Genomic DNA, 13806 nt, shown 5'->3' on the forward strand with positions numbered 1-13806 from the left:
TTATTTGATAAAAAAAAGCCCCAGAGAAGAAGTTGTCATTGATTTGATGGTCCCTCTCTCTTTATGAGATTGTGTTTTCTTTAGGGAGGTGGTTCATTGGCTCATTAGGTCAAAGTCAAAGAGAAGGCAGACAGAGAGGGAGACAGGTGGAGACAGGAAACAAAAAGACAAAGTAGTGAGAAAGCAAATGTGGGAAGGAAACACTCTTACAGTAGTCACAAGGTAACACAGATCCTTGCTTAACCTTGATACTTTGATGACACGTTGAGGATGGATCATGCACAGACAGCACGTCTGAAAACCTGACTCACAATGAATGACATTTAGGAGAGCTGTAAAGAAGAAGAAAAAAAATCTATTAAAGTGTGCAATAGCTGAGCCCAATGCAGATCCGCAGTATCAAATATACTCATCTGAGCATCTCGTGTGCTGTGCAGAAAATCCCCGCGGCCCTTTTAGGAGAAGTATTTAGAGTTCTCGTGACTGGGACGGAGGCAGTGGCTAACATAAATACACTCTCAGGTTGCCCCACAGTGGCTTTAGGGGCAAACCACCCACACTCATTTCAGTTCCTTCCAGTAATCACTGCTGTCTCGTTTGACCCATTTAGTGTAACATTATGCTTACCCAGCTGGTATGATTTCAGCTTTCATTGCCCTCCCCTGCTATTTCCTCCCAAGCAAACTACCCAGATGAGAAATTCAAGGTACTGATGAACTGGCAGACTGCTGGAAAGAAAAAAAAAAGAAAAGAAAATCAACTTTATATTAAACCTTTTGAACATTATCCCTCCTCCACCTTGCTGCTGTTCTCCCAGTGGAAGTGCCAAAGCCTTGGTTTGCAATGCGGCAGCTGCAGCAGAAGGCTGTCTGATCTGTGTGACCCCCTGAGAGGGGTCCAGGGTCCCGGCTGCCTGTGGGAAACAGATCACCTCCTACATGTCCTGAACTCTGCCCCTTCCACTCATTACTGCTCACAACCACTTACCAGGGGGTGGTGGTGATGTGAAACAAACCTCCCGTTGGACACATTTGATAATGCGCATTCTGGCCGACGCACAATAAAGAAACGCGGCACTTTTCTGCCGTGCAATGTTGCAGATCTGTGTCTTTTGTGTTGTTCTGTGCAATCAGCTCGCTCACTGCACCCCAGGGTGGAGATTTTCTCTGTTCTAGCCTTTTAATGTAAGAGTTAATAAACAGCTCTCCGACGTGTCAGCTGCTGTAATGGCCCACAGGATGACTTATTCCACAGTCAATCAAACTGATGGTTTATTCTATCATTGAGGCATATATTGCATCAGCCTGCCAGAGGAAATATGTAGCACCTTGTTGAAATCCACCTCAACAAAGTTAACTATTAATGAATAACAATAAATAACAGTAAAAGCTTTTTATTTGCTTTAGCAGTTTGGCTTTGTCCTGAGGTCGTGAAATACTTCTATTGGCATCGGGTACGCCATAAAAACAAGTGGAACAAGGTCATTGCTTTATAAATTGCAAGTTAAACATCAAGTCTTGGAATTAAAGTCCAGAATGAAGTCCTAAACTTTGATACCCCTCGACCCCTGTGAATGAGAACCAAAATCTGGAGGAAAGGACTCAACATTTTATCAGCACAGCAAAGAGTAATTCATGGCTAATAGCTGTATTTACTGATCATTTTCAGTGGTTAATGGCTGTTAAGATCAGTAGGAAATTAAAAGTACAACTCCTCTTGTTCTAGTTAGACTTTCAAAAGAATCCTGTGAAGTCTTTACAGAAATGCTTTTTTTTTTAATGTGAATTTTATCATTTTAATTCCTCATCTAGAAGACCCACCGAACACTCTGAGACCCACGTGGTTGATGGGTGTTGGATGTTATCAGTGTCATTTGCAGTGAATGTGGCGGTAGGGTCCACCACTACAGAAAAATGATGGATGGATTTTGGAGATCTTTGGGTCAAGATTACTTGGTACTCGTCTAAAGGACAATGCAAATCTGAATTTGACACACTGAATGTAGCAGAAAATCTTGAGTTATTACTGTAGTTCTTACGCTCAACAATGTGGCTATAAAAAGCAAGCAAACAACTTGCAAACAAGATGGAAATTGTCTGCTTTGGCTTGATCACAAAGTTGGTGAAAGTAGAAAATAGTTTGCAGACAATTTTGTTTTTGTCGTTATTTTGGGGGAAGGATGGACGCGTGTGTCCAGTAATAAATTGGCACAATGTGATGGCATTCATAGTTCATTTGACTGTGTCGTGGAATAAAGTTCAGTTTCCAGAAGACAAAAACAAAGAAGAGGCTTATAGAGCATCTGCCGTTAGTCGATGCAAAATAAAAAGCTTGTGGTTCTGAGATTCCAGTGTTTTGAAGGAATTTAAACAAATCAACGATGGTTGCTGTGGTGCATTTAGACTCGCTGCCTGATATGGTCTTTCTTGCTCTTTTATTTGGCAGTTCTTCTTGCATTGCTTCTGTCAGATGACATTCACTTAAGGTCACCTCAAATATGACCTTTTTGTCCCTCCTGCTCCAGTTGAGAAAATGAACACTGAACCTGAACTGTCTCTTCAACCTGCCTGCCACTTCATTAATGTTTATTAGTCGCTGATGAGTTATGTGGTGATGGTTAGCCACTCCTGCTTTAAGATCTACCACAGTAAATTCAGCCAATAAACCACCGACCTTTGATCGATTGACAGGTGGCATTTAAACTGTTGTCAGCTTTCTGCTGTGGACAGCAGCACCTGCAGCCAGTTTAAGATTGTGTCTTTGACAATTTACTGTAAAGGTGCTGTTGAAGAAGGAAAGAAAACATTTCAAACTACTGCAACTGTCTAGTTTCACCAGAATTGTCTTTACATCAATTACTTTCACTGAAGTCTTTCTATCTATCAACAAGATCTACGTTTGACTGCAGTAGCACAGCTGTATGTAAAGTACACTAGCATAGAAATGGTAAAATGCTGTGACTCTGATCGATGTTTATAAGTTTATAAAATATGAAATGAGCATAATTTCTCTGGGGGGGAAAAAAAAGAGGATTTTCATGTCAAATTAATGTAAAACTGACTCATTTTCAAGACAAAAATGACAGCCAAAACTTGTAGTATATTGACCCCCCAGTAACAGTATCGCTGCATATTTGGCCCATCTATAAAAAAAAAAAAAGCAGTGCAGCAGCCTTGTATCTGCAGAGGTGGATTTGCTCCACATTCAGCTTGTCCAGCTGTGCAAGCTCAAACAAAGCCCACTTCATCATAATGGAGCTCTGTCACAGTGGATTGAAGGGCCTTGTAATGAATAATTATAGCACGGGGAAGGAACATGGCAGAATACAAAACAAGGCGGGAGGAGGGAGGGGGCAACTGTCGAGAAAACAGGTGTGTGCCATGAATTATACATCTGGAGAAATGCCACCGTGCTTCAAATGACTGCATTTCGGATTGCCTTATTTATGTTTGCAGTCACAAGTTGCCTTACATTTGCTTGATGAACCCAAAGCAAGTGAAAAAGGTTCAGTATCCATTCTACCAAGCGATGCAGTCTACCTTTGGGGTATTTTGCTAATTATGCGACATAAAGATTAATTAGTGGGGACACACTCCACGTGCACACGCTGCCTATCCTGTGCAAAGACAGTCGGTTAATTGCCACACAAACACAAGCCCCGAGCACACCTACACCACACACACACACACGGCTCTCTCGTGTCCTTGCTCCGAGCCATGCACCCCGTGCTGTGGGTCGCAGAGGTGGGAGCAACAAGCCGTGAAGCGGGGACTTTCAGCTCAACAGTTTTCCACCGGCCCCTGACATCCCCCTCTGGCCCTAATAATAAACCAGAGACTCCTCCACCGAGGGGCACCCGGGCCAGCTCAGGAAAAAAAAAATTAATGACCGGACAACACTTGTGTGTCCTATCGGCTCGACTTCAAAAACCAAGTTTGGATTTTTGACTGAATCGTGCATCACATACTGCTTTCAAATGTTTTGCAGATCATTTACTACACAATTGAAACCAAATAAAAACAAATCGAGAACTTGGCCTGCACACTTTCTTCAGCAGGTTTAATTCAGTTGTAAAAAGATGTTTTCAAATTCCATCAATTAGTTTCCCTCTTATAGGGCAGAATGATAGTTTGGTCATCCAATGAGACACTGAACAGTACAGGAAGAGTCCAGGGTTATTTATCAGGGCTATGGCGAGCTTGGGTTTGATGGTGTTTCTGTAGGAAGTTTGCATGTTATCTCTGTTCTTGCCTGGGTTTTTTCTAGTTTATTCTCACAGCCCACTGTCCAGTGAACCAGCGTTTCGCTCGTAGTCAGCCGGGATCGCCTCCCGCACCCTGCAGCGTGAGATCAATAAAGTGGTAGAGAAGATGGATGGGTAATTGGGAAGGAGTTTGGACATTTCTCCAGAACAGTCATGACTGGAAAAGAGAGACTGATTTTGTTCATTCTCCGTACCGAACTAAAAACACTGATTTAGAGATCTGCGTGAATAGGGAGGGAGAGGACAAAACAAAAAAACTTGCACAAAGTGTAAATTCAGTGCACTTGGATGCACATTTTATTTGAATTTGAACTTTATTCTGAGTTTTTAGGAAGTGAAATGAATCACAAAGGTAACAGTGCAAATCTACATAAAACTTACAGGTAAAAAAGAGGAATGAGAGGTTTAAAAATTTCTATATCCCATTCCTCCAGAATTGAAATATATACATATGCATCTATGTCTTCGTTATCTTCCTCTTCATCCAGTGTTTTCTTGTGGTTAAACACAGTGGATCATGCTCTTCCAGTACCCTTTTATCTTGTGCAAGATTTCCAATAATTTCCTCCTGGAATTATTAAAGCGTTTTGATTCTGGTGGTTTTCTACAGATAATAAAACCACAATGTGAAATTTGACTCCCACTGCAAGAAACACGAGAGCCTCAAACACAGCAGTCCATGTTTCATCCCTGTTTAAAATGATGATGGTGTTGTGGTACCAGAAGGTCAACCCGAGCTTGTTGCAATCTCTTTAATTAGCGGTGCACGAGAGCTACATGTGTATAATTTGTCTTTCTTGTGTGGATGACAGTGATGTGGATGAAAAGTGATGGGCAGACATGTCGGACACGGCTGCGTTTGAAAACACAATAATTATTGCACTCGGGGAGACTTGCACAGACAAAAGTGCATTGTAATGTAGATTATTCTGAACTGGAGTTCTTTCAGTGGTTTTAATGACGTGGTGTGAATGTGATTGTTTCCCCATCCTGTGATGTGGAGAGTTTTGATGACACAAGCAGAATATTCCCCCCCCGTGCTTGAACTGTGAAGCAGCTCTTCGGTTAGCGCATGCACGTGTTTCGTGGGCACATGCGAAGGGCGGCGTGCTTCTCCTGCCCTACCTTCGCCGTCCCCTGTCCGCCCTTGACAGTTCGCATAGATACCGGCTGCCCTTAAGGAGTAACACCTCCCATCAAGTTGATGGAGGAGCGACGAGGACCGGCTTCTCTTCGCCTCTCTCTGGGATGTTTACGTCCAATCCTCCAGGTCGCCGTCTCAGCGGTGATCATGTATTCAGTGGGGATTTGAGGGGTGGAGAGAGAGACGGGCTGTAAGCGCTCCTACGGGAAATAAGGGTCACCTCTTTAATCTCCAACATGGGGGATCTCTGTGGCCTGTGTTTGGGACGGTTGTCGTTTTTCTGCCCACTGTACGCTCCATCTGCCAGCCATTAACTGTATACATTGCATGTCTGTTGTTGGTAATCTCACTGTGAGTATTGGTTTTCTTGTTGATGGAATAATAAAACAGGTCACCGACTGCTGCAGTGCGATGCCGGCCGTCTTGTTTATTGTCTGGATTACTGGATCCATTATGGCAGGTTCACTGCTGGCAGGAGAAAGGGAACTTCCTGCTGATACTGAATTATTCTGACTTTATTCGTCAAACAGACGGAAACATTTGCATGTATAAGATCAAAGCAGTCGTCCAAGTGTGATTGCACTAAAGTGCTCTCTCTTGTGAAAAGGCACCGTTAAGAAAACTGATATGAAGAGGGTGGATCATTTATTCCATTAGACATTTTTTTAAATGTTATATTCAATTTACTATATAATACATATTAGTTTAACCTATTATTTTCTATAGGTTTTTCCCTTTCTCGTAAAAAAAACTGTAGATTTGTAGTCTTCATGGCGTCGTAATGCAGAGACTGAGATCAATACTAAAAAACACTAAACTTTTTGTGAAAATACATTTTAAAGATTTGTTTTTCATTTACATTTGTTTTTCTTTTTTTTTCTTTTGTTTCAGTTGATTCAGTTTATGCATCTGCACAAAAAAACAACTTGTTTTGTGGATTATTTCGTTTTAACCAGGCTTCTCTTAATTCCTAACACTTAAATCATTTTAAATCCAGATTTTTCCACATGTGAGGATGTAGCCAAGTATATGATTTGCACCCCGGAAAATGTGTAAAATGTTCTTTGCCAATGTCAAACATGTTTTCTTTGAAAATGCTTTTAGTTTTGTGTTGAGCTTCTGGAAATAATTTAACAAACACAAGTATCTTTCCTTCTTTTGCATAGTTTTGATGGCATAAATGGAGCTATTAGGCTGAATATGTAAGAACTATTAGATTCATACGGTCCCGTCTCCAGAGATGAAGTGTAACCGTTGTCCTGATATCAGAGGGTCTCATACGGTGGACTACTTTCCCGTTATTTCTCTGAACAGGAAGTCTCTCTCCAAAAGTTAGCTCGGTTATTTCTGACTTCTCTCCCTCTGCTAACTTTGGCAGCTTTAGTGTGAAATCCTCTGGGAGGTGTTTCTACAAGAGTCCCCAGCTTTTTAGGGTTGAATCTTTTAATTATGCTGGGTGTAAATGAGAGGACTGAAGGGGGGGGGAAGAGCTGGCGTGGCTGGCCGGGGGCCTCGTGCGAGGGTGACAAAGCTTATAGCGGCACAGTGGCACTCTCAGCCGAGGCTGTGCACAGATGAAAGGAGGACGGAGAGAAGGCAGAACATAAGGCATGTATGCTAATGTGTCAACTCGGTAAGCTGGCAAGAGGATGAATAAAGCTGCTTCATCTCGAGCCCGGCGAAGCAAAGCTGATACACTGAGACACACATTTCACTAATTACATACTGTACGTGTGCTTTTAGATTCCGCCTGCCGTCGCTGATGTGAAAACCTGTTGTACAGGAAATGGGGAGAGCGCAGAAGATCTGAGGAAAAGCATTAGTGTTGTTCATTCAACGGTATGCGCCTTTTGGGAGCGATCCAGCTTATTGCTTATCTACCTATCTCACTGTGCAAGGTGCAGAACCACAGTAAAAGCAATGTGGCTTCGGTGGGTGATCAGACTCGGTAAAGCGGAGGAAAGTTGTACGGAGGTGTAATAAAAGGCATCATTTCCCAACACGCAGCGCATTCACCCTTGTGGACTTATTCGCATGTCACGTCGGTATCTATCATGAAAGCCCCATCGCCGTTCATCATCAGAAACTCTTGGCTACACTGAACAAAAATGTCAACAACACTTGTTTTTGCTCTCATTCTTGACTTGAACACAAAGAGCTAAAACTTTTCTATGTACAAAAAAAAAGGCCTGTTTCTCTCAAATATTGCTCATAAAGTTGTGGAAATCTACTTAAGTGAGTAATTTTCTTTTGCCGGATAATCCATCCACCTCACAGATCCTGATTAGACAGGATTATTGCACGGGTGAACCTGATGACTGGTCACAATAAAAAGACACTAAAATATGGAGTGTTATCACACAGCACAAGGCCTCACATGCTGCAGGAGCGTGCAATTGGCATGCTGACTGCAAGAATGTCCACCAGAGACCACCTGTCCTTGAGTTGAAGTGAAAAACTAAAGTGCTGCATTTATATTTTTGTTCAGTGTTTTTCAACTCCATCATTTTGATGGATACACAAAGAGCATACTTTATGATCACTACTTTATCAGAAAGGGTTTAATGCTACAAATGTAGTTTCCTTGGAGACGGTTCTTTGCAGGGGTTCAACACTGCGGAGTTTGCATGTTCTCCTTCCACATTGGTATGTTTCTTGGGGCACATCAGTTTACAATATCAGCTCTTCACCTTTTCCCCCCTGCAGTGTCAATAAAAGAAAGTGAGGGAATCAGATTTCAGTCTATGAGAATAATCTCATCGTTGGCAGTAATAACATGAGCTTGCTTAAAACACAAACTAAGTCAGTCAGAGCAGGTTTTTCGCTGTAATACATTAGTTCTGTCATTTTAATGATGGAGTCATCAAACTTTATAAACTGAGGAAATAATTGTCGTTATTTTACAAAACAGAGAAATTTGCAATAACTGTTTTTGTAGGGTTTTTTTCTGTTCTTCATATTATAAGTGGTAATTTGTCATTGCTATAAAGACAATCAAAGAAAATGCCTCGAGAGAGTTTGATTCAAATTCTATATTAGATGTTGAAGGTTGAAAACCATGATTGAAGTAACTCCATATTTGTGATTCTTAATGAAAGCATGCTTTACTCTCTTGCACCGAATTATAATAAATTAATATGAAGGATATCAAAACGTCACCCATAGCTCTGCTGCATAGTGGAGCATGCAAATGAAAGTTACTGTTACTCGTTTTTCCTTTTTTGACAACAAATCTGTTGTCTGCAAACAAAAAGTAAAGTACAAGGTTTTACAAAAGGAAGAACAAAAAAGTAAAAGGCATTTGTGATTTCTCCTTTTTCAAGTTACCAATTTTGAGTCTTTGATCCACTTGACTGAAAATGTGTCTGGTTTGGTGAACTTCATAATGTTTATGATTATGGGAATTAATGAATGAAGGGGAGGAATGACTTAACAGACATCAGTCCCGATGTGTCATTTTTCAGCTTTCCTTCAACAGTGTTGATGGCTGAACGGTGATCTGACGCGGCGATCACAGTCCGGGGGCTACCAGCCTTTTCAGATAAGTGCTGGATTCGAAGCCTTTGTTTTCCCAGGGATGAGGGATGTGTGGGGCAGACATCAGTCAGTGTGTGGGTGACACAAACAGGAGAAAAGTGCAGTGAGGAGACGGAACGACAGGGAGAGGGAGAGAGAGAGAGATGAAGTGAGAGATACGACATAGAGATGCGAGAGAGACAGCGAGAGAGAAAGTGAGAAGTTGAGGGAAAATGTGATTTGGTCTGGGTGTTTTGGGCTGCATGCTCCATTTGCCCTCCCTGACAGAGAGGCAGAGTGACGGGCATTGGCAGGAATTGAATCAGTAGATTAAACACCCCCCTCCCTCCTCTTCCTCCTCCTTCTCCTCTTCTCTTTTTCCATCTCTTCTCCTCCCCTCACCTCGTCTTTTTTCTTCTTCCCTCCGCCTATTCCACCTATTCTCCCGATCCATTGATGGGGGAAATGTGGTGGAGATTGCAGGCAGAGATGTTCTCGCCAAGTGTAGCAAAGGAGCCTTTGTCACAGGTAAGATTGATTGGGTGATTAAATATCCAGCAGTAGAGTATTAGTAGCCACTCTTGACCATTAGTGCCAGGCAGCAGCGGAGATGCATTAAGGAACTGTCGGTGGCAGAGGCACACCTCCACTCCAAGTGATCAAATCCTTCGTGCTGCTGTGATGAAATTCACTTCTATGGAGCAGCAAAATCGAAGTAGTCAAGATAATAAAAGCAAAGTCCTTACACCAGGCTGTCTGCGCAAAATACTGATGACCCCCAGGACACGCAGTAAAGCAGCAGTGTGAAGAATGCAGCCTCAAAGGGCTGATCAGACATTGGTTTTAATGTGTTGAGAGGGTGTAGATCTGAATCAGATTCTCCTTTTATTCTGAGGTGTCTGCAACGCTTGTGTTGGTCGGTCGGAATAAATGTGGAAGCGCCGCTATGATGCAACTCTCAGCTACAAATTTCATGTCAACATCAGTTACACCAGTTATTCAGTGGAAATGATGCCCGGGGGCTAAAGCCTACCAACACAGATCTGGTTGACTCTTGTGTGATGACAGTTATGCTTGATTTTGTATTACAGCACGCTGAGTTAAAATTTTGGGGAATTTTATGCTAAATCGGTAAACTGAATAGAATGTATCTGAATCAGTTTTGATGAGGAAACCCATAGAGGATATCAAATATGTTCTTTCACATTTTTGCACATAAAATGTTTAATTTATCTTTTACTTGTCAAACAAAGATCTTAAATCTATTCAGAAAGTTATTTTGTACAACAGCTAAACAAATTAGTTGGCAAGTGTGTGTACTTATAGTCAGGGAAGCCCTTCACAAGTGGCTGCTTTACAAAAACAGCTAAAGTAACTGTTTTACATTTACTTTACATTCGCTTTCAAGGAAGTTTATAGGTCCATGAGAGCAAAAGTGAAACATTTTGTCGTTTTTTTTTCTTTTTCAAATTGATTCGATATAAAACTATGAAACAAGATTATTGCTGATCTGTGTGTGTGTGTGTGTGTTGTGTGTGTATGTACCCTTGACCTTCTATCATTAAAGAGTATCCAAGTCTTGAATTATACAGAGTAGAAACCTTCAATTTCCAGGTATTTTAATGAGTGCCCTATGAAAGATTAACCTCCACCTTCTCTGCATCATTAAGAGAATCTGAGCATGACGCTTACAGAGTGAAGCAAAGTAACACACAAACCAAACGATCACCCATGGAGCGACTAAAAAGCACAGCCTGTGCAGTAAATATGGCTAATAGCAGCGTGAACATTCATCCTCTCGTGTCCATTTTGGTTGCAGAATTATGTCCAGAGGGATTTTTAAAAAATTCCCTAAAATGTCAGTTTTGCTTGGCTTCTTCTACAGACCATTAGTATTTATGAAGCACTGCACCGGGCCACCGGCATGGTCCTGATGTACCATGCATGGCGCACGCCACATGCACATGACGCAGAAGAGAAGACCCCCCCCACCCCTCAATCCAAACAGAAAACACTCTGACGTCCTGCTTGGCACTCTCAGACGGAAAATTCTGAGGTGAGACAAACTGGAGAGAATCACCCTGTTTCCTTGTGTTGGTGACGATCAGTGCGAAGCGCTGTGTACTGTTGCTAAGCTGCCGCCTTACAAATCAAGGTGAGAAAGGTGAGCTCCTCAGCAAAATATGCATGAGGAGACAAAGAAGACTGAAGCAAAAAAGGAATATCCTGCCTCATTTTGTTTTTCAGAATATGGTCAAGCTACTAATAGTCTAGAGATTAAAATTGCATGTTACACTTATATTTGAACTGCAGACCTGTTCTAATACCAGCTTCTCTTGTCTTCTCTGCGCTCTTTGAAATGATTGTTTTGATCTTCAGGTCTGTGCGATGGACTTGGAGACTCCAGGTACACAACTGTTGTTGGAGATCAATGGAGCCTTGTTGGCAGGGATGTGCCAAAGGGTGGCTGCCTTTAGTTTTTAACCTTTATCTCACAACCCTCACTTCAGACACGGCTGCATCGGTGGAGAGGCCCCCTGGAGATGAGTGTGTTATTTAGACTAGCTGTAGCTACACTTCAAATGAATCTGGAATTGATTGTGTTGTTGGACTGTATCAACTCTCACCAAGCAAATGGATAAGCAAGCTGATGTGATTAGTTTCATGCGAGTATGAAGCCCCGGCCATTGTGAAAATAAAATTCAATATAATTCGGGCTATAATGAGGAAGAGGAAAAAGTATTTCCGCAGGGAACCACTTCACCTTCTGAGTCAGGCTCTGGAATGCATCCTTTGAAGGCTGTTGTCTTCCACGTCAGAACTTTTCACTTCCTTTTAAAGGAGAGCATGTGGAAACAGTTCTATCTGTGAAATCTTGCAATTCAACCATCAACAGAAGAAACAAGCATTGTCAGTTTGCTGAGATGAAAAAGTTTCATTTAAAACCAGTTGCCTAATAATTCAATACTTTCCAAGTATTCTTGATCCACTTGTCGCAAATGGAAAGGTGCTTTCCTCTGCAGTCTGTACAATGTGCATCGGCACAATCTGAATTGAGGCTGACATCTTCTGAAGCAGCAGTTTTTCTAAAGATGAAACCCCTTTTTCTTCTGCAGCCAGCCGGAGTAGTCCTGCAGCTCACTAAAGTGGACTTAAAGCCACGGTGAGGTAATATGTCATTTCCCAGGTAGATAAACCTCTTCGCCATGCACAGTCTCCAAGTAATCGCAGACCCCGAATCCTCCATGCTGACCTTTTGCTTTAGGTGGTTACGCTGACCTCAAAATTCCACTGTGCTGATTGGTTTAGGAGCTGGAGATGCAATCTGGTGATGAATACTGAAAAGGTCAAGGCGGCCTCTCTAAAGCAAAGCCGTTCCGCTGGGTTACATGCTGTCTGAAATGCATCAGATAATGCCTTTCTTTGTCCGCGTCCCCCCCACCCCCCCCCGATTCCACTCCTTTCAGCCCGTTTGTTGAACATTGTGTTTTAGCCTCTGCTTGTGTATCTCTTTCCTCTGGTGACTGCTCATTAGCCTTTGAAATCATACCCAGAAATCACAGAACACACTATTCCCTCCGAGTGTCTGCCATCTTTATTGACTCAGAGCAGAGGAGCAGAAAATAATCCGGTATCATCTGAGCATTTGTCGACTTGTCAGCTTTATGTACTCTGTATACGATACATATAAACTGCGACGTAGGGAGGCTGTTTAATGCTGAAGGGCTATTAACGACCAATCATAAAATTAAATGCACATATTTCAATGCATGTTTATACGCTTCCAGCCTTAGCAGCAGCAAACAAATCCCCCCTCCATTCAACCTAATGTAACATTGTGAGATGAGGGTTGATTTAGGGAAATCCCCCCTGACCCCCGACAAGTTCTTTGATTCATTTCAATGAATCAGATTGCTGAACTCAATTCAGCTACACAACATATGTTTTTGAGGGACATGGAATGTTTTCACTATTCTTTGGAAATTGACATCAAAAATTGTTTTTTAAATGTTGATGATGACAATAGGAAAGAAATTTACTTTGTAGCATTTTTTGAAATACAGATCACAACATGACCAGAATGCAAGAAAACTTCATGATTATTTGTTTTTATCTTTTCAGGATGGCAGGAGAAGCCTTAAATGACCACACACCTCTGGTCCACGCAGCTCCACCATGGTGTTACCGGTGAGTATGGCGGAAGTTTTTCACACAATGTATATCCAGCTTGCATTGTTGCCATCACCTGTAAAACTATCATCTGTTTCATTTTCCAAGAAAAACTAGCATAATTGAGATTCAGGACTGGAACACAGTCGGTGACAGTGAATTACATATAAAAAGGAATCGAGCAATCATAAAGTTTGATCCCTCTTAAAACTAGGGTTGGCGATCTTGGAAAACTAGCATGTATTTGAATGTAGCATCTCCGCTATCTCCGCCCAGCTCCCGCCCAGCTCCCGCACCCGCTTACATGCACTAGCACCGCTGTTACGTACTAACCTGTCCTCAGCGCTTCGTTTCTTTGTTTTTCTTTATTTGCACTACGCCAAGTTATGGTGCACTCGGTAAGTAAACCCCCAAACATTCTTCTCCGCCCTTCTGCAACGACGCTCTGTCCTTCTCAGCTTGGCAACGCGCGCACTGAACCAGGGCCAGTGCATGCCATTGAAATGTACGTGCAGGGGGCAGGTAGAACGGCGAAGGGATTTGATTGGTTTACAACCAAGGTGTCCCGGCAAGATTATTGGTTGCTGTTTTTCCTGTTTACTCCTGCTGTAGATGGTGGATATTTTCCGCTCTACTTTAAGAACACGCTATGATTGCTTCCCATCGGTCAGATAATTTTAACTATTAAAAACGTATCTAATTCAGATCGCAA

General features: G+C 42.1%; 1 pseudogene; it reads right to left on the reverse strand.

The window, feature by feature from the left end:
* Positions 1–4273: 4273 nt before the first annotated feature.
* LOC115388123 (protein phosphatase 1H-like) overlaps positions 4274–13806 on the reverse strand; it is a 19087-nt pseudogene continuing 9554 nt past the window's right edge.

The sequence above is a fragment of the Salarias fasciatus genome, chromosome 5 (assembly GCF_902148845.1).
Source record: "Salarias fasciatus chromosome 5, fSalaFa1.1, whole genome shotgun sequence".
NCBI classification, from domain to species: Eukaryota; Metazoa; Chordata; class Actinopteri; order Blenniiformes; family Blenniidae; genus Salarias; species Salarias fasciatus.